At 41.8% G+C, this 27,694-nt stretch overlaps 1 protein-coding gene across 1 annotated transcript in view; it reads left to right on the top strand.

The window, feature by feature from the left end:
* Positions 1-27,694, top strand: part of ALK (ALK receptor tyrosine kinase) — a 680,979-nt gene that overhangs the window by 167,454 nt on the left and 485,831 nt on the right. The window lies entirely within an intron of this gene.

The raw sequence follows: 27,694 nt of genomic DNA, 5'->3' as shown, positions 1-27,694 counted from the left end.
GTAATAGATCTGTACTCTATAAACTACAGATCACTTATGAAAAAAATTGAGGAAGACATAAAGAAATGGAAAAATATTCCATGAGTGTGGATTGGAAGAATAAATATTGTTAAAATGTCTATGCTACCTAGAACAATCTACATATTCAGTGCAATCCTTATCAAAATACCATGTATATTTTTCACAGAGCTGGAACAAATAATCCTAAAATTTGTATGGAACCAGAAAAGATCCCAAATAGCCAGAGGAATTTTGAAAAAGAAAACCGAAGCTGGGGTCATCACAATGCCAGACGTCAAGCGATATTACAAAGCTGAAATATCAAGATAGTATGGTACTGATACAAAACAGACACACAGATCAATGGAACAGAATAGAGAACCCAGAAATGGACCCTTCACTCTATGGTCAACTCATCTTTGACAAAGCAAGAATGGATATTCAGTGGAAAAAAGATAGTCTCTTCAATAAATGGTGCTGGGAAAATTGGACAGCCACATGTAGAATGAAACTAGGCCATTTTCTTACACCATACACAAAGATAAACTCAAAATGGATGAAAGACTTAAAGGTGAGACAGGAATCCATCAAAATCCTAGAGGAGAACACAGGCAGCAACCTCTTCAATCTCGGCTGCAGCAACTTCTTGCTAGACACTCTCCAAAGGCAAAGGAAACAAAAGCAAAAATGAACTATTGGGACTTCATCAAGATTAAAAGCTTCTGCACAGCAAAGGAAATAGTCAACAAAACTAAAAGGCAACCTACGGAATAGGAGAAGATATTTGCAAATGACGTATCAGATAAAGGGCTAGTATCCAAGATCTATAAAGAATTTATCAATCTCAACACCCAAAAAACAAACAATCCAGTCAGGAAATCGGCATAAGACATTACCAGATATTTTTTGAAAGAAGACATACAAATGGCCAACAGACACATGAAAAAATGATCCACATCACTTGACATCGGGGAAATACAAATCAAAACCACAATGAGATACCACCTTTCACCAGTCAGAATGGCTAAAATTAACAAGACGGAAATAAAAAATGTTGGTGAGGATACAGAGAAAGAGGAACCCTCTTACACTGTTGGTGGGAATGCAAGCTGGTATAGCCACTCTGGGTAGTATAAACATTTTAACAATATTTGTTCTTTTAACTCATGAGCATGGAATGTCAATCCATTTCTTTGTGTCATCCTAAATTTTTTTCATCAGTGTTTTATAATTTTCGGAGTACCGGTCTTTCACCTCTTAGGTTAAGTTTATTCCTAGATATTTTATTGTTTTTGATGCGATTGTAAATGGTATGGTTTTCTTAATTTCACTTTCTATTGCTTCATTATTAGTGTATAGAAATGTAACAGACTTCTGTACATTGATTTTGTATCCTGCAACTTTACTGAATTCATTTATTAGTTCTAGTTGGTTTTTGGTGGAGTCTTTAGGGTTTTCTAAATATTTTATCATGTTATCTTCAAACGGTGAGTTATACTTCTTCCTTACAATTTGGATACCATTTCTTTTTATTTTCTGATTTCAGTGGCTAGGACTTCAATATTATGTTGAATAAAAATGGTAAGAGTGGACATCCTTTTCTTATTCCTGACTTTAGGGGAAACTCTCAGTTTTTCAGCATTGAGTATGGTGAAACTATACTGCAGGTTTTTCATATATGGCCTTTATTATTTTGAGGTATGTTCCCCCTAAACTTAACTTATTAAAGGATTTTATCATAAGTTGATGTTGTGCTTTGTCAAATGCTTTTTCTGCATCTATTGAAATGATCATATGGTTTTTATCCTTTTTCTTGGTGATGTGATGTATCACATTGACTGATTTGCAAATATTGAACCACCCTTGCATCCTGGGAATACATTCTACTTGATCATAGTGAATGATGTGCTTAATGTATTGTTGGGTACAAATGGTTTGCTAATATTTTGTTGAAGATTTTTGAATCTATGTTCATCAGAGATACTGGCTCATAGTTCTCTCTCTCTCTCTCTCTCTCTTTTTGTAGTGTATCTGGTTTTAGTATCAGGGTAATGCTGGCCTCATAGAATGAATTTGGAAGTTGTTCTTCTTTATTTTTTGGAATAGTTTGAGAAGAATAGGTATTAACTCTGCTTTAAATGTTTGGTAAGAAATCACTTGTGAAGCTGTGTATCTTGGATTTTTGTTTGTCAGGATTTTTTTGATTATTGATTCAATTGCATTGCTGGTAATAAATCTGTTGAAATTCTTTATTTCTTCCTGAATAAGTTTTTGGGAGATTATATGTTTCTAGGAATTTATCCATTTCTTCTAGGTTGTCCAATTTCTTGGCATATAATCTCCATATAATCTTCCATAATCTCTTATAATCTTTTGTATTTCTGTGGTGTTGGTTCTTATTTATCCTCTTTTCTTTCTTTCTTTAAAGACTGGGACTCAACACCACTTTTTAAAAAAAAAAAAGATTTTATTTATTTCTTTGACAGAGAGAGAGAGAGAGAGAGAGAGAGAGAGAGCACAAGCAGGGGGAGTGGAAGAAGGAGAAGCAGACTCCTTGCTGAGCAGGGAGCCTGATGCTGGCCTAGATCCCAGGACCCTGGGATCATGACCTGAACCAAAAGTAGATGCATAACCAACTGAGCCACCCAGGTGCTGTCTCTTTCATTTCTGATTTTGTTTATTTGGGTCCTTTCTTTCTCTGTTGCCCTTTTTTTTTTTTTTTTTTTTTTTTTGTGGATGGGTCTGGGTGAATATCAATTTTGTTGATCTTATCAAAGAACTAGCTTCTGGTTTCATTGATTTGTTCCATTGTTTTTTCAGTTTCTATTTTATTTATTTCTACTCTAATTTTTATTACTTCCGTCCTTATACTGTTTTGGGTTTTGTTTGTTCTTCTTTTACTAGATCCTTTAGGTGTAAGGTTAGGTTGTTTATTTAAGATTATTTTTGCTTCTTGAGATAGGCCTGTATTGCTACATTCCCTTTTAGAACAGTTTTTGCTGCATCCCAAAGACTTTGGACTGTTTTATTTTCATTTTCATTTGTCTCCATGTTTTTCTATTTCCTTTTTGATTTATTGGTTGACCCATTTACTGCTCAGTAACGTGTTCTTTCCAGATTTTCTATTCTCTCCTGATTTTTTTCTTCTGGTTGATTTCTACTTTTATAGTATTGTGGTTGGAAAAGATGCATGTATAACTTTATCTTTTTGAATTTGTTGACACTTATTGTGTGACCTAATATATAACCCATTCTGGAGAATGTTCTCTGTGCTTTTGAATGTGTGTTCTGCTGTTTTAGGATGGAATGTTCTGAATATATCTGGTAGATCCATATGGTCTAATGTGTCATTCAAAGCTACTATTTCCTTGTTGATTTTCTGTTTGGATGATATATCCATTGATATAAGTGGGACGTTAAAGTCCCATATTATTGTGTTACTATTGATTATTTCTTTGATGTTTGTTATTAGTTGCTTTATTTACCTATGTATTTTCACACCTGTGTATTTGGGTGCTCCCATGCTAGATGCATAAAAATTTACAGTTGTTATGTCTTCTTGTTAGATTGTTCCCTTTATGATTATATAGTGTCCTTTTTTGTGTCTTGTTAAAGTCTTTGTTTTAAAGTCAATATTGTCTAAGTATTGCTGTTGTGGTTTTCTTTTCACCTTCATTTGCATGACAAATGCTTTTCCATCCCTTCACTTTCAATCTGCATATGTCTTTTTTTTTTTTTTTAGGATTTTATTTATTGATTCATGAGAGACACAGAGAGAGGCAGAGACATAGGCAGAGGGAGAAGCAGGCTCCCTGTGGGAGCCCAATGTGGGACTTGATCACAGGACCCTGGGATCATGACCTGAGCCAAAGGCAGATATTCAACTACTGAGCCACTCAGATGCCCCATCTGCATATGTCTTTAGGTTTGAAATGAGTCTTTTGTTTTGTTTTTTTTTTTTTTTTGAAATGAGTCTTTTGTAGGCAGTGTATAGATTGGGTCTTGTCTTTTCTTTTCTTTTCTTTTCTTTTCTTTTCTTTTCTTTTCTTTTCTTTTCTTTTCTTATCCATTCCATTACTCTTTTGATTGGAGTGTTTAGTCTACTTATATTTAACGTAAAGTTATTGGCAGGTATGTATTTATTGCCATTTCATTACTTGTTTTGTATTTTGTAGTTCCTTTCTTCTCTTGCTCTCTTCTCTTGCCATGGTTTGTTGGCTTTCTTTATTGATATACTTGTATTTCTTTGTCTTTATTTTTTGCATTTATATTACCAGTATTTGATTTTTGGTCACCATTAGGTTTGTATATAATATCTTATGCATATAGCAGCCTGTTAGGTTGATGATCATTTAAATTTGAACCCATTCTTTACTCCTCTATGCCCCACATTTTAGGTATACTTTACATCCTTTTATTTTGTGAATCCCTTGACTGATTTTTATAGATATACTCATTTTTACTGATTTTGTGCTGCCTACTTTTCTTACTCCTGCTTATGGTCTTTCATTTCCACTCAAAGAATTCCCTTTAATATCTTGTAGGGCTGGCTTAGTGGTCATGAATTCCTTTAACTTTTGTTTGTCTGGAAAACTCTTTATCTCTCCTTCTCTTCTGAATAATAGCATTAATGGATAGAGTATCTTTAGCTGCAGGTCTCTTTTATTTCAGAACTTTTAAAATATGATGACACTCCCTTCTGGTCTGCAAAGTTTCTGCTGAAAAATCTGCCCATAGGGTCACCTGGGTGGCTCAGCGGTTGAGCATCTGTCTCTGGCTCAGGTCGTAATCTCAGAATCCTGGGATTGAGTACCCCATCGGGCTCCCCAGAGGGAGCCTGCGTCTCCCTCTGCCTGTGTCTCTCATGAATCAATAAATAAAAATCTTTGGAAAAAGAAAGAAAAAGGAAAAAAGAAAAATCTGCCTTATGGGTTTTCCTTTGTATATAACTGTTTTCTTTCTCTTGCTGCATTTACTGTTCTCTATCACTCCTTTTGCTATTTTAATTATAGTATGCCTTGGTGTGGATCTTTTGGATATAATTTTATTGGTGGCTCTTTGTGTCTCTTGGGTCTAGATTTCTGTTTCCTTTTCCAGATTTTGGAAGTTTTCCACTATTATTTCTTCACATAAGTTTTCTGCTGCCTTTCTCTCTGTTCTTTTTCTGGGATCCCTGTAGTGCAAATGTTACTATGCTTGACAGTGTCACTGAGTTCCCTAAGTCTATTTTCATTTTTTATGTTCCTTGTTCACCAGAACCTGGCACTTCAGGGGTGTCTCCTATATGTGTTTTGTGCACCCTACTATTGTGGCTGAGTGGCTTTTGCCTTCAGTCCAATCATATGCATGGCTTTCTTTGCCTGTTGTGGGCAGAATTTGGTTCCTGTTTTGTTACTGGGCCAGTCTGGGTTGAATCAGACCAGATATTTGATAGAGATGCTGTGGCACCAAACTTCAGGGAGCTTCCACTGTGTTGTCCCCTGAGAAGCTTTCGTTGGTGGGCAGGGCTGCAGTCAGATTAGATATGTGTGTCCCCAGCCCACTACTGGGGGTCACAGTCTGACTGGGTGTATAGTTATATTTCCTGTCCCCCAGGGCAAGAGTCACTTTGGAGTGGTGCTGTCCCCTTTTTGGGGTTGCTTGCACATTGCCAAGCTGTGGGAGTGCTTTGGATGGGCTTCAGTCAAGGGCATAATGGAGGGGGCAGGTCTGTAGGTGAATGAAGGGGGGGGGACAGCAATATTATCAAAGCTCATGCAAGTCTGCAGTGGGAGGAGACCTAGAGCAGAGGATTGGCTGGAGGGGGTGGGGTGTGCTGTTATATCAAGTTAGGTAGTGAGTGTTGGGGCCTCACTTGTTCCTGCAGGTATCTGTGTGCCTAGGCTGGGGCACAGGGATAGGAAATGGTTCCTGACGTCTCTTTTGTTCCTGGAGAGGTCTCCCAATCATCCCTGCCCCTCTAGCACATGCTCTGAGATTAGTTAATAAACCTTCTTCCACATAATCCAGGTATTTTTCAAACTGCTGCTTCCTTGTTGTATTTCAGTGGGGTTGTTTGTTGTGCTGTCTTTTTAAGGGTAGGGACTCATTTTCCTCTTGCCCTCCCAGCTCTCTCAGAGTGGAGCCAGCTGATTTTGAAAGTTCCAAGTATTAAGCACTGCTGATTGTAAGAACTTGTGAAATTTGGCCTCTGTGGTCCCCAATGTTATAAGGTTTTGTCTTCCCTATGCGGGATCCCTGTGCCTAGGGTGCCTGGTGTGAGGTCTGTTTTTTTTCCCTCACTCTGTGCCTGCAGCATCCCCTCCATTCTATGACAGCCCCATGGGTCCATCTGGCTCCTGACCATGTCTCTGCCCTTCCTACCCTCTTAGATATGGCCTCTTCTTTACATTTAGCTGTGGAGAGTCTGTTCTGCCAGTCTTTGGCTCATTTTCTGGGTATTGACACTGATATGGGTGTTATCTAGGTGTATCCATGAGACAAAGGGAGCTTAGGGTCCTCCTGCTTTGCTGTCTTCACCAGACCAGTTGTTCTTTTCCTGTTGACACAGGCTCCAATCTCCATGAGGGCCAAGGTCACTTAGGTGTGAAACTCAGTTTTATGTCTACAGTGCCCAAGTGTTCTGATAGTATTTGATGAATAAAAGGATGAGTATAATTTAACATGAGCTCCTCCCTGACTGGAGCCACTTTAAAAGCTACTGTGGAAGCTTTCTTGCCATTGCCAGCCATCTCTCTGCTTCTCAACCATTTTCATGCCCGGAACAAGGTTTTGAGGTTCTTAGTAGGCCCACCAGGCTTGCAGTTTTCCTCTTTCTCTTTCTTGTGTTTATCTTCCTCCTTAGTACTTTAACTCAGTTACTCTTGTCATGACCATCCTGTTCCTCCTGGATTGCACTCCAACTCCAGCTCCACCATTTCCCAGCCTCCATGCAGACATACTGTCATTCTGGGGAACTATCCCAGGATGTTTCCTGGTGGTAGATACACAGGGAGGATTATGTAAAAGAAAACAGACACCAAGCTGGGAAGGATGGTAGAGGGATGTCTCCCAGTAGACTCTTCTTTTCCAGGCAAACCTTTCTCATGGCAGATGTCCCTGCCACCTGCTTGTTTTGCTCTGGACTCCTTGGTTTGTCAGTTCTTTCCCTAAAATAATGCAAGAAGTGAATGCAGTATTATCAATGTGCTTTGCCCAATGCAGAGCCCAAGGGAGTCACTGCTATCTATAGTCTGGAGATTTTGCTACTAGTGGTGTCACTTAAGATTGGAATTACCGTCTTTTTAGCTGCCACAGTGCACTGCTAGCTATATAAGAACTTAGGGCAATCATACATCCAGAACCCCCCATCTTTTTTTATGTGAAATGTTGTAAAATTGGCACCAATACCCCAAAACACATTCTATAGTTGTATAGAAGATATTTTTACATTTAAAAAAATTTGATAGAGAATAATGAAAAAAATACAAACACACATAGCTACCTATAATTACACCATGCAAAGATATCTGCTGCTAACATTTTACTTTATAGCCTTCCAGTCTATGTTCCATGCATTTATATCTAGCTATTTACCAGTTACGTATTTTAACAAAAGTAGGATTATACTGTTTTACCTTCATGAAAATATCTACATCAATAAATAACTTCCTACAACATCCTTTTACTGGATAATATTCTATTTTAAGGATGCACACCTATCATGTACTGTTACAGATCTAATTGTTCCTAATCTTTAGTTGTTACCAGGAGCATCACTGGGTGATAAGTCCTTGTGCATATTCTTAGGTATTTCTTTGGGATGTTTTTAGAATCACATCAGCAAATTAATAGATAACTTATTTTAAAACTTTTGATACATGAACAATTGATATTTTTGAAAGTTTAATGAATATTACATTTAATCTGAATTTGGCTTAGGTAATTTCAAATTCTGACTCTGTTTTCTGTTGCACCAATTATCACTACAAATTCAATAATGAATCCTCCCATGTCTTACTGATTTTTAAACAAGATAAGATCACTTCATTTTGAAAATATTTGCCCAAAGTTAACACTGGACAATGCACTGTGTTAGATACTGGGGTAAAGGGAATAGAAATTCAAGAGTACATAAGCTTCTAATCTCAGTCCTCTTTTATTTACTTAATACAAGAAGCATTGTTCCATTAATAAACAATTCTAGACATGTTATGTTAAATGTGTTCCCCTTTTTAATGCTCTAAATGTAAATTACTTTGTCAAATTTCAAAGTACATTGTCACAAAGGAAGTAATTTTAATAAAATAATTTGGGCTGAGTATGATTTCCCTTTTTTTTCCACTCTGGATTTGAAAAAAAAAAAAAAGACACATGCTTATTTCAGTAAATTAGAAAAATTCGGAAAAGTGTAAAGAAAATAAATGACTCATGACTGGACCATTCAAAGACAATTACTGTTAATTGGTGTTTTCCTTCCAGGCATTTTCTTTGCATACTTTCTACATAGCTGAGATCATACTATATATGCAATTTTCCAAGCATATAATGTAAATATTTCTCCATGTTATGAACAGCTCTTTGAAAACATTACCTCTAATGGCTCCATAATAGTCTATCATGGAAATCAATTAAATATATAGAGTTTGATGATTAATAGTGAATACTCTGGAGTAAGACTTGTGTGGGTTCTAGTCCAAATGCTGCCCTGGGTTAGCTTGTGATCCCAGGCAAATTACTTCTCTGTGGCTCAGTTTCCTTACTTGTGAAACAGGATAATTATAATCACTATATTCCCAAGTTTCTATAAGGAATACATGGGAATTCAAGGAAGGTTAAACTAGTACCTGGCATGTAATGAGCAAGCAATAAAGTTATTATTATTACTATTACCATTATTATTTTCTTAATCATTCCACCTAATGCTAGATCATCTGTTTCCAATTGAGGTAACATTTACTGCTATAAAATTACTGTAGGGTATAGTTGTTCACAAACATTTTTTATAACATTAGAATAGAGGGATCCCTAGGTGGCTCAGTGGTTTGGCTCCTGCCTTTGGCCCAGGGCATGGTCCTGGAGTCCCAGGATCGAGTTTCGCATCAGGATCCCTGCATGGAGCCTGCTTCTCACTCTGCTTGTGTCTCTGCCTCTCTCTCTTTCTCTCTCTGTGTTTCTCATGAATAAATAAAATCTTAAATATATATATATGTATATATATATATATACATATAAAGAATATTTTCTTAGAATAGAATCAAAGTCAGTGGCATGCACACTCATAAGATTCTAAATATTACCCAGATTGCTAATCTACACTTATCTCCAGCATGGTGCAGTGTTGTTATTCTCAGCAGGGAGATAGTTATGCCCAGACCAGATTCACCTGTAGGATAGTATCACCTTTCCTCTCATCCTCTCTCTGAGCATCTCCCCTCTATCAGTTGACATGTGAGCATCAGAATTTGAAACTTTCATCCTCTTAATTTTTTATATGCAAAACAAGGACATCAGTATCTATTTCATAGGGTTGCTGTGATAAATAAAATGACACATGTTTATAGGGCTTTACACACACAGTAAGCACTCGTTGTTAGCCATCATAATATTATCATTACAAATAATAATTAAATTGATAATTTATACTCCTGCCAGGGGTGTATAATTATCTCTCATTGCCCCTCATCATTGTTGAGCATGATCATTTTGGCATCTACTTAAAATGAATTTAAACCATCTACATTATTAAAATTATTTAAAAATATTTTCTAATTCAATAAGTGAAAAGTGGTATTTTGGTATTTTTTAATGAAAGATTTTATTTACTTATTTGAGAGAGCTGAAACAGGAGAGGAGAGGGGCAGAGGGAGAGGGAGAAGCAGACTCCCCACTGAACAGGGAGCCCACTGCAGGGCTCCTTCCTAGGACCCCGAGATCATGACTTGAGCCAAAGGCAGATGCTTAACCGACTAAGCCACCCAGGTGTCCCATATTTCGGTATTTTAATTTGCTTCCCTTTGATTACTGTTGGAGTTGAATTTCTGTCAAATATTTATTAGCTATTTGAATTTCTGCGTGTGAGTGTGTGTGGGAGGGTGTAGTGGGGGAAGAGCAAAATTAGGATCTACTTATTTTACACGGGTCTTTGTTTTGTACTCATTTTCCTTTTGGTGGGGGGAGGGGAACTGTGTTACTCTTTTGATAGTAAATATATTATCCTTAGACTTATTCCTACTGAACTGGTTTTATCTCCCTATGATCAGTAAATGTTTCTAAAGGTTTCCAAGCCATCTGGCTAATTGTCCATTTTCGAATTGGGCCAGAGAGAATTATTAAGCTTACAAGTCTAATAAGGTCCCCGAACTCCATTCCTTTTTCCCATAAAAAAAATCTGGAAACATTAGCCATCCTCCTATCTCTGGCACAATGTGAAATCTCTCCAGGATTGATCAGAACTTCCAGGAGGTGATAGAGATTGTCTGCAACACCTTTTGTCTGGGCTCAAATGTGGGTGTGGGATGTGAAGCTAAAGAGCACAGCCAAGAGTCTAGGACTGGGTCAAAAGGAGGCTGACACCTGGGTCCAGTGTTAGATCTGGGCCCTGTTCCTCTGGTTCCTCTGCTTGTTCTCCATGTCTCCCTCCCAACTGGGTACTTAACTTCTTGCTTTGATAACCTAATTTGTGTTTCACTGGCTCCCAGACTGACAATGTATCAGGCACTCTCCACCTTTGTAAGGCTTGGAACTCAAAGCTCAGGCCTCTACTGCTGGCCTGATACTGGCTAGTGGGCTGCCAGGATCTGCACGCCCCCGCTCCCACTGCCACTTTTCCCTGAGGCATCCCCTTCAGCCCCTCTTGTCATTGGTGACACAGCTCTGAAAACAACCAGCGCTGAGGCTGTGTCTGGATTCCAGATCTTTTCCAGCTCCCCACAAAACTCTTATTTTTCCTCGTAGGAGTGGTATGGACTCTTCTCTGAAATTTCAGAACTCAGACCTCTTAATGGTTGGGCCCAAATTTTGTCCTGCATTTCCTTGATTTATAATAATAATAATAATAATAATAATAATAATAATAATACATTATTATATATGGTGACACAAATAACATTTACTGAACACATACTGTATGCTATGCATAGTGCCAAGTGGTTCAGAAGCACTCTGTCGTGGCATCTTCAAGACAAGCACATAACATTGGTTCTATTACTCTCTCCACATCAAAGACAACGACAGTGAAGCTTAGAGAAGTCAAATAGCATGCCCGAGGTCACTATGGTGGTAGTAGGTGCAGGAGCTGTGAGTTGATTTCAAGTCAGCCTCATGTCTAAGCCCAGGATCTAAATTCCAAGATGATAGGGCACCATCTGGGATTCTCCATCTGGCTTCCTTTTCCTAATCTCACGTTCAGCCCCTTTTTGAAACCCTTATCTTCTACCACATATCTCTATAAACAAGGATAATGCAAACAGGAGGAAGCTCTGGCTGCCATTTCATTCTGCTGGGGTGACTTCAGGTTTTCTCTTCCCTGATCCTGCTTGTAATTCCCACATGACTTCCAGAGAGCTGGGCTAGGTTCCTCTTCTTCAGTGCTCCCCTTGTAGGACAGGGGCCCCACCAGCCAAATGTGTGTTTTCCTCTTTGGAGTGACACTCTCCTATTTGCTCTTGGAGTGGATGTCCTTCTACCGACTTCGAGCTTCCCTCTTGCTCTTGCCAGCAGAATGTGTCACATTCTGGAGTTTTTCTTAGCTTAGTCTTAAATCTGCTCCACTTCCTCTCCACAGGGTAACGATCTCAGTGTCTTTATCTTTGACACCTCCTTGACAATTAGCAACCTATAAACATGTCTTCCTCAAGCCCTTTCACCTTAAAGGTGAGTTCAACCTATTGTGGATAAAATTGCTACTCACCATGGACGGGAAAACTGCACGGATCCACAGACGTGGGAAGTGGGGAAGCCACAGATAGATTCCCCAGCATGTGTGGTAACAGTTCTCTCCTCCCCCCCAATGCCCGTTGCAGAGTCTGGAACCCAAGTATTACCTGCCTGCACCCCACGCCCCTCCCAGAGAACCCCACTGTACCCGGAAAGGTAATTTTTGTACCTGGTTGTATTCCTTCACTTTCATATTCTGACTGCAGCAACTTCTTAGTAGTGGCAAATGAAATAGTCACTGTTTCCACAATTTGCAAGTGATTCCAAATTCCATGGTATATAATAAATTGTCATTTTGCTGAGATAAGAATTTGAAAGTCTCACACTATTAGGCTGGGTGTGGTCCCCAGTCACTTAGTGAATGATTTGATGTTTTCCACATATTGTGGCAATGCATTTTACAGAAGTAATAACATGCTTCAGCAGTATTCATGGATGTGAGTATTCCAGAAGTCTCTGGATGCATCTTGTACTGAGAGGGAGAGAGAGAGAGAGAGAGAGAGAGAGAGAGAGAGAGATCTATTCTGTTGCAAGGCCCAGGGGAAAGTGATGTCTCTCCTCCCCACCCACTGCTGATCTGTTGCTGAGCATAAGCAGTTAGCAGGGGATTGACTTCACCTGCCTACAACACCTTTCCTAGTCCCTGACAGGACCTCCCTAGAAGTCAGGATCATTCTTTGTACACACTTATAAGTGATTTAAGTAGTATCATCCAATTAGCTCATGTTTCATTCACATGCTCCAAATATTTCTAAAGCTCAGTCCTGACCGCTTCTCTTGGGCTGCTTGATATAGGGCATGTACATTATCTTGACAAGAATGGAAACCTTTGGTTAACATTTAGAGATATTCAGAGAACTGAGGAAATATTCTCATTTTCCATCCAGGGGGTTTAATGTTGTGTAGACGCTGCATGAGTGTAAACCATTTATATTGAGTATGACCTTTTACCCAGCAGGCTAGAAGGTTTAGTTTCTCATACCCCTAGTACTAGCAGCCATCATGTCCTGGTGCTGCCCAAACTCCCCAGCAACAGCAAGACCTGGGAGGTTTGGGAGAGATTAACTATCACTTGTAGAAAAAAGAGTCCATTATCTTGGAAGCCACTCTTGGAGTCATTGCTGAAAGCAATTTCTCAGGGTTTGTGCTCAAACCTTAGGAGGCTCCTCCTGCCACTATGATTGAAGGGGCAAGGGATTGAGCCAAGCCGTCTTGGTCGGCAAATACCATCAGTCATGATGAGCCACTAATCCTGATGAGGCTTCTGATAAGGCTCTGGAATGATGACAGATGAGGCCACGTACAGCAGTTAACTCCGTCATTTGTAATCATTACTTTTTGGCCATTCAATAACCATCCCGTGAAATTATTTTCTGAATTTCCCAGAGTAGAGGAAGGAGCTGAGTTTACCTCCTTTTTTTTTTTTTTTTTAAGCATCTCTTCAGTTAGAAACGCTTGAAGGGAACTTTGTATGGCCCCATCAGATCCAACTTCAAGACCCTTATTCACTTGAATCACCTACTTTATGTGATGATGACACAATGTTGGACACACCTGTTCTTTTCTTGACTACCCACAGAGTAAGCCCCAGGATTCCTTCTGTGGCTAACATCTCTGTTGCTACTCTGAGATGCCCTGGGGGTAAGATGTAGAGTGATGGCATTCTCTGTTGCTTCTCACAATGTGACTCTGGCCACATCTCTTGGCCCAGAACTTCCTTTCCTAGTAGTGACCATGGTCATGCATATGCTGCAAATAGCCAACATTTGTGCAGAGATACCAAACTATTGACCCCTGAGCACTCAGGGAGGCTGAGATAAGGAGAGACTGAAGCCCTTGGACCACTTTCCCCTAATTGCTGATACCCTCTTCTGTGTACCCCAGTGGGCCATGTAAATGTCATTTTCTCGTGTGTCACAATGTGTAAAAAGGTTTAGAAGCATTTGATTTTTATTTTCCTCCTCTGTGAATTGTTTTTTTTTCCAAAAAAATGATCTTATAAGACCATTGTGAGGATCAAAGGCTTGAATGCACATGAAGGAGATTCTATGAGCTGCCATACATTTGTTGATGTATCACTGGGCCACAGAGAGATAGGACTCTGTCTCCAGTTGACCCTCATTGGCTGTCCTTTTGAGATGGGGATAGAAGTCCACTTTTTTTTTATTCCACTTACTTTTAAATCTTTTCCAAGCCATGAAATCAATGTACTGCACTTATTACTTAGGTTTGAGCACTGACATAACACAATTTCTACACTCTTTGGTTCTTGTGACTTCTTTAAGGCATCTGCCAGGGCAGAAGTTCCTCACCCCTCTGCCCACTGATGCTGAGGGCACACAGCAGTGTACCTGCCTCCCGCAGTCTCCCTGCATTGACATCCTAGCTGCTCCCAACTCTGCCCAGACCAAAGCCTCCTGCTGAAGCTCTTCCTCCTTTGAAGCCTGCGTTGCCTTGGGCTGTAGGCTCATGCCCTGGGCTGAGAACTTCTCGAGTTTCTGAGTTTCTGATCCGTGGTTTTCGCATTTGTGCTTCAAAGTGTTAGCTGCCTGGTGTTGGCCTCCCTAGGTGGTTCCAGAGAATGGCTTTTCTAAGCCCTGCAAACAGAGATCTCATGGGTGGAAAGGAGATCTCTCTAGCCCTTCTCAACATACCTTAAGCCAGATGCTCTAAGTATGAAAACCAAGTGTGTGAAAACCGAGTTATAGAATAACAGACCATAAAATGTCAACACTGGTTTCTGGGTGCCGGGGGTAGGAGTCATACTTATTTTCTTCCTTCAAACTTCCTGGCTTTTTCAGATTTTCTGTAGTGAAACTGAAAGTGTATTTTAAAATATATCTCTAATAGATGCACTCAAGATGTGCTTCGTGAAGGCAAATAGCAGCTCCGACATTCCTTCACACTTGCTGGCTCCAAATTACTGCCTCTGCTTTCAGAGCCAGGCAGTTCGGAATGGGTGGAAGCCGGAGGGAGAGGGTGGAGGCAGCCTTGTGGGCCATTGAATTTCCTCTTTTCCGACGTTTCTCTGGCAGCTAATTCCAGGGTGCTCATCTGTATGGTGGTGGCATGACTTTCATGTTTTCCCCAAGGTGTTTTATGGCCTTTTTACAGTGGTACTTTGAATAACTTTCTCTCAGTAACTTCCAAATGGTGAGAAATATCAGATGATTTCCCTTCTCCCTCTGCACTCTTCTCTTTGTTTCTGCTCACTCCTCATTGTTAGTCTCTTCACCGCCTCTTCTCCTCACCTTCCTCCCTCTCCTTTTCTCTTTCCTCCTGCTGCCCCCACTTCTCTCTCCACCTAATATTTAAAGCAAAATAAAATGTGGTGGTGAGAAAGGAAGGCTTTGGTTGTGTTGGCCTGGGCCCTGGTGGGGGGAAAGCAAATACAGGGTTATCATCAGGAGTTAGATGACTGCTACAGTGTTGCATGGGCAGCTTCATCCCTTTGTTTTCCAGAAGATTATTCAGTTTTCAGACCTCTAACAACTTGATGTGTCTTCATTTGACTTTATCCTTAAGGCCAGGGTTAGAACTGCCTGAGAAATTGATGCTTGACCTAAAGTGGATGAGTAGAGTTAGTTCAAGGGAGTGGGATGGGGGTGGGGGAAGGTGGGGAGGCCAGACAGGAAAGGAGTCTATTTGAGCCCAAATCTATCTCAATCCAGAGTATCTCCTCCTTATTCACCAAAAGAGGGGAGAAGTGTTACGGAGGACCCCTGCCATAAGGACCGACCAGTAATGCCACAGTCCAACTTAGAACCTCTTATAGATTATGTCTGTTGCCCTGGAGAACAGAGATACTGAGTTACACACAAAAGAGAGGTTGATCAGATCACAGATACCTGTAGCATCTTCCTGAGGGCAGAGCTTCTTTTGGGTCAACCTGACAGGTCACCTGGAACTGTCACAGGCAGGACAGTTCTGTCCTGTTGGTCATCCTTCTGCCTTTTCTCTGATGCTCAGCCTGTTGACTAAGCTTCCTGTAGGGAGAAGGCCTGGAATCCAGATGCCAGGGCTCAGTCCTTCCCTTTGGTGTATGACTATGTGCTTGTATTCTGTGGATCTAATCCCCTGGGCTTTCCTCCTCAGCGCATCCTCCATCAGACTGCTAGGCTTCTGGCAAATTTCACTGTCTGTGTCCTTCCCCTGGTTCAGCCAAATCCCCATCTATGGGAAAGGCACCAGGCTGGGTGGTGATCTCCATGGAAACAGTGCTGGCTGAGCTTCAGGTCATGAAGAGCCTGCTGCCCTGACTGAAAGCATATGTTTCCGTTGACCTTCCTGGTTGACCTGAAGGGAATCTCACCCTGAGTTAGGAAGATGATACAGGTATCTGTGATCTGATCAATCTCTCTTTTGTGTGTAACTCAATGTCCCTGTTCTCCAGGGCAACTGACATCATCTCCAAAAGGTTCTAAGCTAGACTGTGGCATTACTGGTTGGTCCTTACAGCAGGGGTCCTCAGTAACACTTTGCCCGTCTTGGTGGTGAATAAAGAGCAGATACTCTAGACTGAGACAGACTTAGGCTTGAATAGACCCCTTCCTTGTTTGACCTCCCTCCCCATGCCACTCCCTTGAACTGGCTAACTCCACTTATCCACTTTAGGTCCCAGCTCAAGCATCAATTTCTCAGGCAGTTCTACCTTGGCCTTAAGGACGAAGCCTAGTCTCTCTTTTATACATTCTCATAGGGCCATGTATCTCTCCTTCACTACACATGTCAATGTTGAGACATTACAAGGATTTGTGAGATTGTTGGACTGCATTCTGCTGCCTCACCATCCTCTAAGGTCCTCAGCCTATAAGCTCTAAGAGGGTAACATCTAATTCTGCTCCCTAATGCATCCTATCTGCCAAGGACAGAGTTTGGCACAGAGGAGATGCTCTCCATAAATATTCATTGAATTAATTAATCTTAGTTCCATTCTTTTTTAGTCCAGGACTTTGGGAAAGTTTCTTAATTTCTGTGAGCATCAGGTCTCTCATTAGAAATGGGGATAATAATCCCCCACTCAGAAAATTATAGGATTTATATGGGACAATGGTTATAAAGCACCCAGTGTGGGGCTGGCATATGTAATAGGTATATACATGAAGTACTGTTTTTTTTTCTTAGTTTCCTTATCATCCCAGAGTACTGCACAGCAGAGTAGCTTAAAGGTTTGAAGAGCAAAAGTACCTGTCTCCCTGTTTCTTTTCCTTCCTTCTTTCTTTATTACCTTCTTCTGTGGTTGGGTGAGGCATAGAATGAAGGGTCACAAGATCAGATTCTTATTTTTTCACTAGTGAGATGATCCTGGGTAAAGCAATGGCCTTTCCTGTGTTTCAGCTTCCTTGTATATGTGATAGGAAGACATAGACAAATGGTCTTTAGAGCCCTTCCCGACTCTCACCCGGGTTTCGGCACAGGGGTCAAGAGTAACACTGACCATGGTTGTTCACAGTGCAAGGTGAAAGGAAGCCAAAAGGCAGTGCAGCATTAGAATATGGAGAAACAAATTAGGCTATTGGCCTATTTTAATACAAGCTGAGCTTATTTTAGTAATACAGGTGAAGAATGTTTTAAAATGTGTCATCATGACAATGCCCCTTGGTAACAGCCCAAGGATTTCTAGTGTATCTTTCTTCAAAAGAGCCTGAGTGCTTTGTATACACTGTCTCATTAATTCTCAGAACATCCCTAAAGTCAGATGGAAAAGCATGATGAGTTCTGTTTTATATGCAGAGAAACAAAGCTTCAAAAAGGTTAAGTAGCTTACCCAAGGTCACGCAGTAACATCACTGCTCCCAGGAACCTGGGTCTCTATTTCGCACACCAGCCTGTTCACACATTCTGCTTCCATTCTCTGGAAATGAGTCCAGCCATGGGTGAGAGGTGTTTGTTCTCAGAAATAGTATTTGAAGTGCAGTTTCCTGCAGGATAGACCCTTTCCTGAAATGAGAGGGTGACAAGTAGATAAAGAGAGATTGAAAGGACTGGAAGTTAGTGGAAAGTGTTCTGCCCCTCTCCTTCCCCCATCCCAAGCATCCTCTCCCTGGACCAGCCAAGGCCCATCTCAAGGGCCAAGGATCAGACCTGGTGGTGGTTGCCATGGGAACAGTGCAGGTGCAGCTTGAGGCCCTGGATAGCCGGCTGCCCTGATTGAAGGTGTATATTTCCAGGTCACCTCCTGGTTGACCTGAAGTGAATCTGTCATCCTCAGGAGAATGCTACAGGCATCTGTGATCTGATCAATCTTTCTGCCATGTTTAACTCGATGTCACTGTTCTCTAGGGCAGTCAGCATCATCTGCAGGAGGTCTGTGTTGGAGAGTGGCATTTCTGGTTAATCCATATACAGGGGTCCTCAGTCATATGTTCTGTCCTAATACTAGCTATATGACCTCACATAGGAAAGTTGTGTTTTCTGAGCCTGAATCTTCTCATCTGTAAAAAAGGATAATTAATATGATTATTTTCAGGATTATGAGATGAATGACTCCAAAAGGCATCAGTGAGTCAAAAATCATGGTGATTATGTAAGTAGTTAATATCTACTCTCCTGGGCATGCCTGGGTGGCTCAGTTGGTTAAGCATTTGACTCTTGATTTTAGCTCAGGTTATGATCTTGGGGTTGTGAGATTGAAGCCCATGTCATCAGGCTCCACACTCAGCAGAGTCTGTTTCTCTCCCTCTGCCTCTGCCCCTCCCTCATGCTCATGCTCTCTCTCTCTCTCTCTCTCTCTCTCTCTCAAATAAATAAATAGATCTTTAAAAAATTTTATGAAATACCCACTCTCCTGTACTGGAACTTCTTCTTGTGAAAGGAGGACATCAAAAAAAAAAAATGAAAGGAGGACATTCCCTCTCCAGAGTTTACCCAGGAAACTATTCCTTCCCAGCTTGAAACATCAGGTCAAGACAAGAGCCAGTTGTTCCTGGATAGTTTGGGTCTTCTTCAACCCACTCAGAAACTACTGGGCCCATTGGTTGGTGATTGTCCCTCTAGGCACTTTCTCATTTCACAAGGTCTTCCATTGATGGACTCCTTGGTTTTCTAGACTGCATGGTCTTTGTGTCACTTGCAGTACATTAATTATTTAGTGCCTGGTAAAGCTCTCTGAGATCACAAGATGAAAGGCCTGGTGGCAGTTCAAAGTCTTCCTTTTGAATATTATTCTACTCAGTGTATTTTGGGGGGAAGAAAATAGGTTTGAGATCACAGAGCAGTAAATTTCATAAAGAGTAGAATACAAGCAATCCACAGAAATGGACCTGGAACAGATAATCATGTTTCCCTGTCAGGTTTGGGGTGTGTGTGTGTGTGTGTGTGTGTGTGTGTGTATGAGTGTGAAGAATCAAGCTACCTAGGGAATGATACATTCTCTGTTGCTCTTGTAAATTAGTATAAGTGACAGTTGAGTTCACCCTGGATAGACAGGTAGAACCAGTGACTAAGTATACCTGGAACAAGAATTGCAGGACAAGAGAAGGCATTGCAAGGGTCACAGGCCAGTCATGAGCCCTTGCTTGGGTCACTGAGATCATCTCTATGTAAGTCAAAATGTAGCAGCTTAGAACACAAACTCTGAAGGAGGCAACATCAAATGTCATAGTGCCTTCATCATCTGGCTTTGGCTGTGAATTAGAAGCCGTTGATGGACCACATAAGCATGGTATCCCAACTGATTGGGAGCTGCATGAAGTCTAAGCCCCTGATTTGACCCTGATCTTGATCGTAGGAAGAATGTCCTACATGAGACAGAACAACAGCCCCTATGAGAAATTTTCTCTAATTTCTTCTAAATTTGTGAGCTTGAGATCTGTGAGTGACATTAACATATCTGTTGTCATGAACAACCAAGATAGTTTGAACAACATTTGATAAAGGACCTAAACACCACTATCCCAAGTAGTGATAAGTCTTGGGGATCAATGAGCAGGAGGGCCTAGTGGAGGTTTTTTTTTTTTTTTTTTTTGGATTTTATTTATTTATTTGAGAGAGAGAGAGAGAGAGAGAGAGAGTGAAAGAATGCACAAGTTGGGGGAAGGGGCAGAGGGAGAGGGAGAAGCAGACTTCCCACTGAGCAGGGAGTCTGATGTGGGGCTCCATCCCAGGACACTGGGATCATGACTTGAGCTGAGGGCAGACATCTAACTGACTGAGCCACCCAGGTGCCTTCAGTTGAGTTTTGTGTCAGTCCATTCTGAATCCAAGCTTGGGGGTTTTCTTTGATGGGGCTCAAGCTCAGGGAGGATGGAGAACATCAGAGAGGGAGGGATTTCGTCTAGAACTTAAAGGAAGGACAGGGTTTAGGAAAGCATTGGTTAAAGAAGGATGTTCTAGGCAGAGATCAGTTTAGGCAAAAGTTTGGAGACATGTGTACTAGAGATCCACAGAATGTGAAAGGATTCTGAGTTGGAAATACAGCCGAGAAAGTAAGTTGTGGCAGAAGTATGAAGGCTTCAGCTTTACACATTTCAGCCATTTTTGCAGAAACCCCTTTGTGATGCCTTTTTTGATGTGGGTCTCGTATACCCTGAAGATAACCGTCTCCTCAAGGGCAGGCACCAGGCTAATAATTTCTTTCACATTCCCTCAATATTCCTTAATGCCTGCTTTTCCTGACTGACAAATATGGTTCACCGCTGAATGAACTCAGCAGTTCATTCATATACACGAATCCTTTTGGGGTTGGGGAGAGACAAAAAAACATATTGCAACTATGACTTTCAATAGTACAAGGGACTATTATGGGAAATAATTTTTGCTTCAGGACCTGAGCTGCAAAGAAAGAGCACAGACCTTCTTGGCAGTGTGGGAGTGGAGCTTGGAGAAAGACAAGGTGGAGTGCAGGCCTTTGGGTTCCATTCACATTCCCCCCACCCCGCCCTGACACTAATAGCCCCTCTCTGAATGAGCCAGCTGGAAGGAAATGGAAAAGCAAAGCATGGTGAATCAACTCCATGGGAACCAGAGAGGACCTATCGTGAACAGTTGATCCAACCCCCTCATTTTCCAGGCCTAGCGAAGGTGTGGAAGGTCTGTGGGTTTAGGACAAAGGACACATCTGCACATCTCTCCCTGTCTTTTCTCTGAAAATCGCATCTCTGTTTTTCAGCCTAGATGAATTGCCTGTTACAACACCACCATCACTGCCGACACTAGTAGACATGTAAATTCACTGGGAGGGTTTCTTTGGCTGAGCAGGTGTGGGCTCAGCCTGCTGCATACAGAATCGGCTTCCTCGGGCTGCTGGAAACCAGTCAAGGAGGCCTGCCCTGTGTGTCTGCTCACCACCACCATTCGACATTCGGGCCACTATTTATTTGACCACATTAAGCTTTGCTTTGTGTGACACAAAATCATTGTAAAAGAATACATTATTAAGTGTGTTTTCAAAGAAGGGAGGAAAACTAGCAGGCTGTCACTGATTGTTTTATTGTCAGAAGGAAAATGAATAAGTAAAATGTGTATGAGGCAAGGCAGGAATAGTTCCAAGGAGTATTTGGAATAGAAGCATTTTTTACATTTTATTGATGTAGATTTGTAAAACATGCTTGCTAGTGACCCCAGGGCATTTATATAAATAACTATCACACACAAATAGCTCTTGATTATTTATACTGAGGTGAGTATGATATATTTACTTTATTATGTACATTGGCTTAAGAATAAGTGGACCCACAGTAAGACATGTGAAATAAAGGCTGGAAATAAAGATATTGGCAATTGACTGGATCTGGGGTAGTTGAGTTTGTGGACAGTTGGTGGAGTTAATAATTAACTGATGAATAACACAGAAACAGCTTTTTGGGAGCACTTTTAATTTCTGGACATTGTATCTGAAACCCCTGGACATAGGAAAGGAACCAAGACTCCTATTCATTTTGGATTCTGAAGCAGAAATAGAAGCATAAAACTAAAAGACCAGCATAACTGATATTTAAAGAGTAGATCATGCGTGCATTAGCTCATCTGGCCCTTACAAAACCCTGGGGGTTGGTACAACATACGTTATCCTTGGTCTTATCTTTTTGGGAACATTTAGGTTCCACAGAGTATGTGATTAGCATGAAGCCCAGCAGCTGGTAAGCACTAGAGCTAATACTTTTTTGAGGGCGCTGGTTTCATTCATTTGAAATATATCTACTAAGTGCATACTATGTGCCAGGCATGGGGAGTTGTCAGTGGCTTGTGCAGGAGATACACTATAATGAGTAGATGTAAATGTGAGAAATAATAAATGCAGCTAAAGGGCATAGGGAGTGCGTTTACAGGGTGTGCTGTTTCTGGAAGGTTAATCAGGAAGATCTTTCTGAGGAAGTAACATTTGGGCAGATACCTGGGTGGAGAGGGAATGGCCATGTGCCTCTGGGAAGGAGGAGCTCCAGGCTGAGAGAACCATCAATGCAAAGGCCCTGAAGTAAGGGGTTTGCTTGGTAAGTTTGAGGGTTGGCAATGAGGCCTGTAGAACCAGGAGCTCCACAGGCAAGGGAAACATGGCTGGAAATGAGGTCAGATTATGTGGGGCTATCAAGGGCTAGGCCACAGCAAGAAACGTGAAAGCCGTTTCAGGGCTGAAGGGATAGTCTACACGCTGGTGGAAAACACCCTGAAAATGAATAATCACAGAAGTAGGAGGCCAGTTTGGAGGGTAGCACAGTAATCAGGGTGAGTGGTGATGGGAGAGAAATGGAAGGGCTAAAATCCAGGTAGAGCCAGCAAGATTTGGTGATGAATTGATGTGAGGGTGGGAAAAGAAAGAAGTCAGGGATCCCTCTCGGTTTTGCTCTAAGCAACCAGAAGGATTCTGATCACTTTTTGGGATGGAAACACCCGAGTTTAAGCGGAGGACAAGTGTTTAGTTTGGCACATGTTACGTTTGAGATACTTATCAGGCAACAAAATGGAGATTTCAGACTGGCAGTTGGACATATATGTTGCTGCTTAGGGAAGTTGGGTTAGGTGATCTTTAAAGGAATGATACTGGGTGAGATAACTTTGGGAGTGAGCTTAGATGGAGAAGAGAAAAGGCCCAAACTTCCCTACTTTTAACAATGGTCAAATAATAAAACAAAGATAACCCCATCCCCTGACCATCTGTGTTAAAACCAAAAATAAACACTGAGCATATTTAACATATCAGGCAAGGAAAAATTCACTGAGTAGTTCTGTAATGAAGAAAAATCACAGTTTTTAAAGCTTTAGGAACAGGGTTCTTTGGTGGTCATTGACAAGTCAGAATTAGGAATCAGCAATTTGGATGGGAGAGAATGAGTTTCTAAGTATGCAAGTGTTGTGTTAAAACAAATTCCCTGCTCATTGGTCAAGAGTCTCTAGTAAGGTCTAGGAAGTTCTAGTGCCCTGGGGTCACTTGAAATTCATTGTCGTTGATCACTATCAGCTGGGTAAAACCACTGTGATGAAATTCAGTATTCAGCATGAAATTTTCTACACAGTTGCTGCTGGAAAGTTGAGAATAGTTTGGGGTTTTGGTTTTTTTGGCTATTGTTGTTTTGGTTTTCTGTTTTTGTGTGTTTGTGTGGAGCAGGGTAAAGGCAGTTGTTTGTTTTTGTACAGATGGAAAATGGGGAGGATCTGGCAAAGAACAATAGAGAGGACCTGCCATAGGAGTAGGAGGTGAGGACTGAGGGCATCCAACGTCTATGTGGTCACCAGGATGTGAGGAATCCAAGAAGCAGGGAGAGGTCAGCGGGCTCATGTGCTGCCAAGAGGTGTAGTAAGAGGAAAACCAGGACTGTCCATTGTATCAGCAGCTTAGATCCCCAGTGACCTTGGCCTGGGGTAGTGAAGACAACCTTTATTTTGTTAAGTTAAAAAGAAAAGGGGAAGGAGAAAATGGAAACCAGAGCACAGACAAATCATTTAAGAAATTTAGCTGTAAAGGAGAACAGAATAGCAGGATAATGGTTGAAGAAAAGTGTGAAGGTCTAGGAAGGTTTTTTCTTTTTTCTTTAAAGATGTCATATGTTTGCTATGGATGAGATTGACTTGGTAGAGGGACATTGTTGAGGTAGGAGACTGCGGGAGGTGGGGGTGGCTGTTGCAGCAGCAGATTCCTGGAGGAAGGTAGGTTGAGCACCTAAGTGGAGAGGTTGCTGCTGCTTGTGAGTGTAGACGGTATGTCCATTGTAACAGGAGGGCAGTAGTGTATACAGGAACTGATACCTACAAGTTGGTAGATTTGCTTCTCTTTTCCCAGTGGAATGAGAAACAAGGCCACTGCATGAGAATGTAGTGGAATAAGGAAATTAGGGGCTTGAGGTGTAGGTGGTGCTGGAGAGGTGGAGGGTGCATTGATCTCAGCAGGGAATGCAGGAGGATTCCTGGGGAGAACTGAGGGTCCTCTGGAGGTTTGCTGTCATGAATTCAAAGTGAAACTTGTCAGCATAATGGTGTGTCCCTCTTCCCTTTTGCTTCCCTCCTCTCCCACCACCATGCTCAGCTGCTCATGACAATTGTGAAGGAAGAATGAGGCAGAGGGATTGTGGTTGTTTGCAAGGGAGTTATTACAGTGATGGACCTGGCATCTGTAGTAGACAGAGGAGCCTTGAGAGGTTGGGGGTTTCACTCTAACCAGACACCCTGTGCAAAGGGCTCAGGATGCCACCAGGAAAAAAAAAAAAAACCGAAAACAATCTTACCCACCTCTGGTGATCTCGGCCATCACGGGCCAGCCTCCCTTGGGCACCTGGAAGCTTCTTGCTCCTGCTTTCTCTTCTCCTTTCCTTTCCAGCCTTCTTTCCAGGGTCCAAGATATACTATTCTTGAGCCAGTAGGCCTTACTTCATACCTCCACCCCATACATACATGCTCATGAGGCCCATTTCACTCTGGATCCTCATATTTTTAGAGGCAAGCACCAAAAAGCCAAGACATTCTCTTGCTTAAATGGATTGCATCTCGTGGCATCTGTGCTTCTCTGTGCTAGAAACCCCCCTTGCCACCCTTGCCAAGGGTGAGGAAGAGGAGGAAAGAGGGCATGAAGGAAACAGAGATCCTCTTCCCTGCACTTGTTAGATGCAGAAGTACTTTCTTCTTTACATTTTAAATTTATGCAGATTCTGTGAACTTTGGCTAGAATTCATATCTATCTCAATGCTTCAGATTTTGGCAAACAGCTTCATTTAGGTGGGCTGTATTATTCTTGGTCTTTAACTTCTTCAGGTGAGGAGGCCCATCCTTTTGGTTGACCTCGCATGCAGCAAATCACTACCTGTCTCCCTGTGGGAGCCACGTAAGCCCAGCCTCCTGGCAAAAATTCCAGGAGTTAAGGGCAAAATCCATATTTCTGCATTTTCCCTGGTATTCATCTTTGAAGATGCCCAACAATTGGTTGACATTTTTGGATCGAAAAGGCTTTAAGCCTATTTTAGGGATGACCCACAGTGATGCCCGTCACTACTTGCAAGGCCATGACTCAGCCCTCACAGCTCTTTCTTTTGAATAATTTCAGATATTTTTTGTCCCTCAATATATAACCTGGCCCTTGGTCATACTGAAAATCATCTGCCATTCTGTGCCCACACATAGATTCATAAGTGCTTCCTGAAGTCTAGCACCATCCACTTGGTGCTTCTTATCCAGGAAAAAGTCAGTACCATTCTCAAACTGTGTGGTTAAGAAAAATGACCTTACTTGGAAGCATGGAAATATTGCCGAGATTTGATCTTCCTCCCACTTCTAAACTACATGAATTTGAGCTATGTTGATGACTCAGACCTAGAGACGCAAACTTATTCACATGGAGGTCATTGCTGGGGTTTGGCTGTCATGAATTCAAAGAGCCCTCACGCAGTTGCCCTGTTTTGGGGCATGCTCAGTGGTGACATCTGGCCTTAGCCATTGCCCTGTGGAGGTCCAAAGCCCAGTTAGAGAGTTGCAGGACCCCCTGCATCAGTTTGTGGGAGTCCAGAAGGGTGGCGGAAGGACTGTAGGCTATAGCATCAGGCTCACCTGCTCTGCTGACTCGGTTCTCCTGCCTGCTGGCCATGTGGCCACAGTCCAGGTGTCAAACTTCCCTCAGCCTCAGTGGTTTCCCTGGCTGCAAGATGAGGACCAATAAAAGTGCAATTCACAAGGTTCTTGTGAGAAATGAATGTAATTGCTCGTTTAAAATGCTTAGCAGAGTGCCTGGTCCGTATGTGTTCAATTCATATTATTATTATTATTATTTTCAGTCCAATAAACCCCAGTCCTGCCCCCAAGTAGACCTGTGTGGTTTAGGGCCCATCTATAAAACAGAGCTGATGTAAAAGTAACATCAGACGGCTTCTCCCTGAAATATATTGGCAGAGCTCCTTCCTGTCCCCTTTCAGCCCATGTCCCCCGAGCCATATGTAGAAATGTTAGCAGAAAGATGGATCTGGGCACCAACTAATTCCGTTCCGATTTCTTTATATCAGATGGAGGAGAAAAGTAAAAAACTCTTCCTAGGTCCACAGAAGCCAGCACTTCCTACTCAAATCTTTGGGAGTCAGAGATGAGGATGTCTCCTTTAGGAGGGTGACTGCAGGATGTCCATCCTGTTCTAGCTACAGGGGCACGTGCTCCCAGGTATGGTACCAGCAGGCCAAGCAGTGGAGGGGTCTGGAAGCATGAGGCTGCCACGATCACTCAGCACAGTTATTTCCTTAAGGCATCTGAAGAGGGCTTGCTGCTCACAAGGGGTTGGAAGCAAGAGAGCAGGCCCGGAGGAGCTGCTGCGGGAGGTGATCTGAAAGAAAGTGCAAAGCAGACAGACTGGAAAAAGGCTTTGACTGCTGCTTCGTATTCTTTCTTTTCTTCCACCTCTTTCTCTTCACCAAGTCCCTCCAGGTAGCTGAGGAGTTCTGTTTGAGAAGCAAACCAGCCAGCTCATGGTGGAGCATGGCCTTTTGATACTGGGCAAACCGGGGTTCAGCTCCTGATTCCTTCATTTGCCCCAGTTGTTCTATCTATAAGATGGGGGTGCTGGTGCTTATCTCACAGAGTCACGGTGAATATCTCTGTGGGATCATGGGCTAAGAGCCCAGCATCACGTGGCCCACAGAAGCTATGGAAGAAATCCTAGTCCCCTTCCTTCCCACTTCCCTTCACTTGGTCTTGCTACACATCTATCTACGAACCAGGGCTGATTCTCATCTTTAACAAAAAGGCTGTTCCTTCTTTAGCGAAAGCTTTGCCTGCCATAAAACATTAGCAAATTGTGATTGAGTTGGGGATTTTCTGGGAAGAACTGCATAAGAGCCTGTAACATGTGTTCATTTGATTTGTAGATATATTATAATTACTTTTCACCACACAAAACCCACTTGAGGTACTGTTAAGCGAAGGAATAATGCTGCTTTTGCTCCTTTTCTCTCAACCCTTCTTTCTTTCATGCAAATCAGAATGTTCATCCTTTGTGCCTCCCTGAACTGTTGGCTGTGGGAAAACCCATCACCTAGCTTTCTTTGTCCCCGAAAATAGCATAATTGTCAAAATATCGTAACTTCTGAGTGCGATTTCAGCCCTCTCATTGATAAGACAATAATAACCCAAGCAAACAACGTTAGATGAAATAACAAGTCTGAACATAAAGTAGAGTAGAGGCAGTATCTGAAGGAGATGAATTGAAGTTCTCTATAAAGTTGTACAAATTCTTATTAGGCAGAACAGACTTTGAATAGAGCAGTTAGACCAAGCCATTAAGTAACGTGTCTAGTTCTAGTTCGTCTCCCAGAGGTTTCTGGCAGGGCATTGGTCATGAGATTCAGACTTCTTAGATTTGGCTGCTTTGATAGGA

The sequence above is a fragment of the Canis lupus genome, chromosome 17, assembly GCF_011100685.1.
Source record: "Canis lupus familiaris isolate Mischka breed German Shepherd chromosome 17, alternate assembly UU_Cfam_GSD_1.0, whole genome shotgun sequence".
Lineage (NCBI taxonomy): Eukaryota > Metazoa > Chordata > Mammalia > Carnivora > Canidae > Canis > Canis lupus.
Note: the sequence above shows the minus strand (reverse complement) of the source record. Positions and strands in the feature narration are given on the sequence as shown.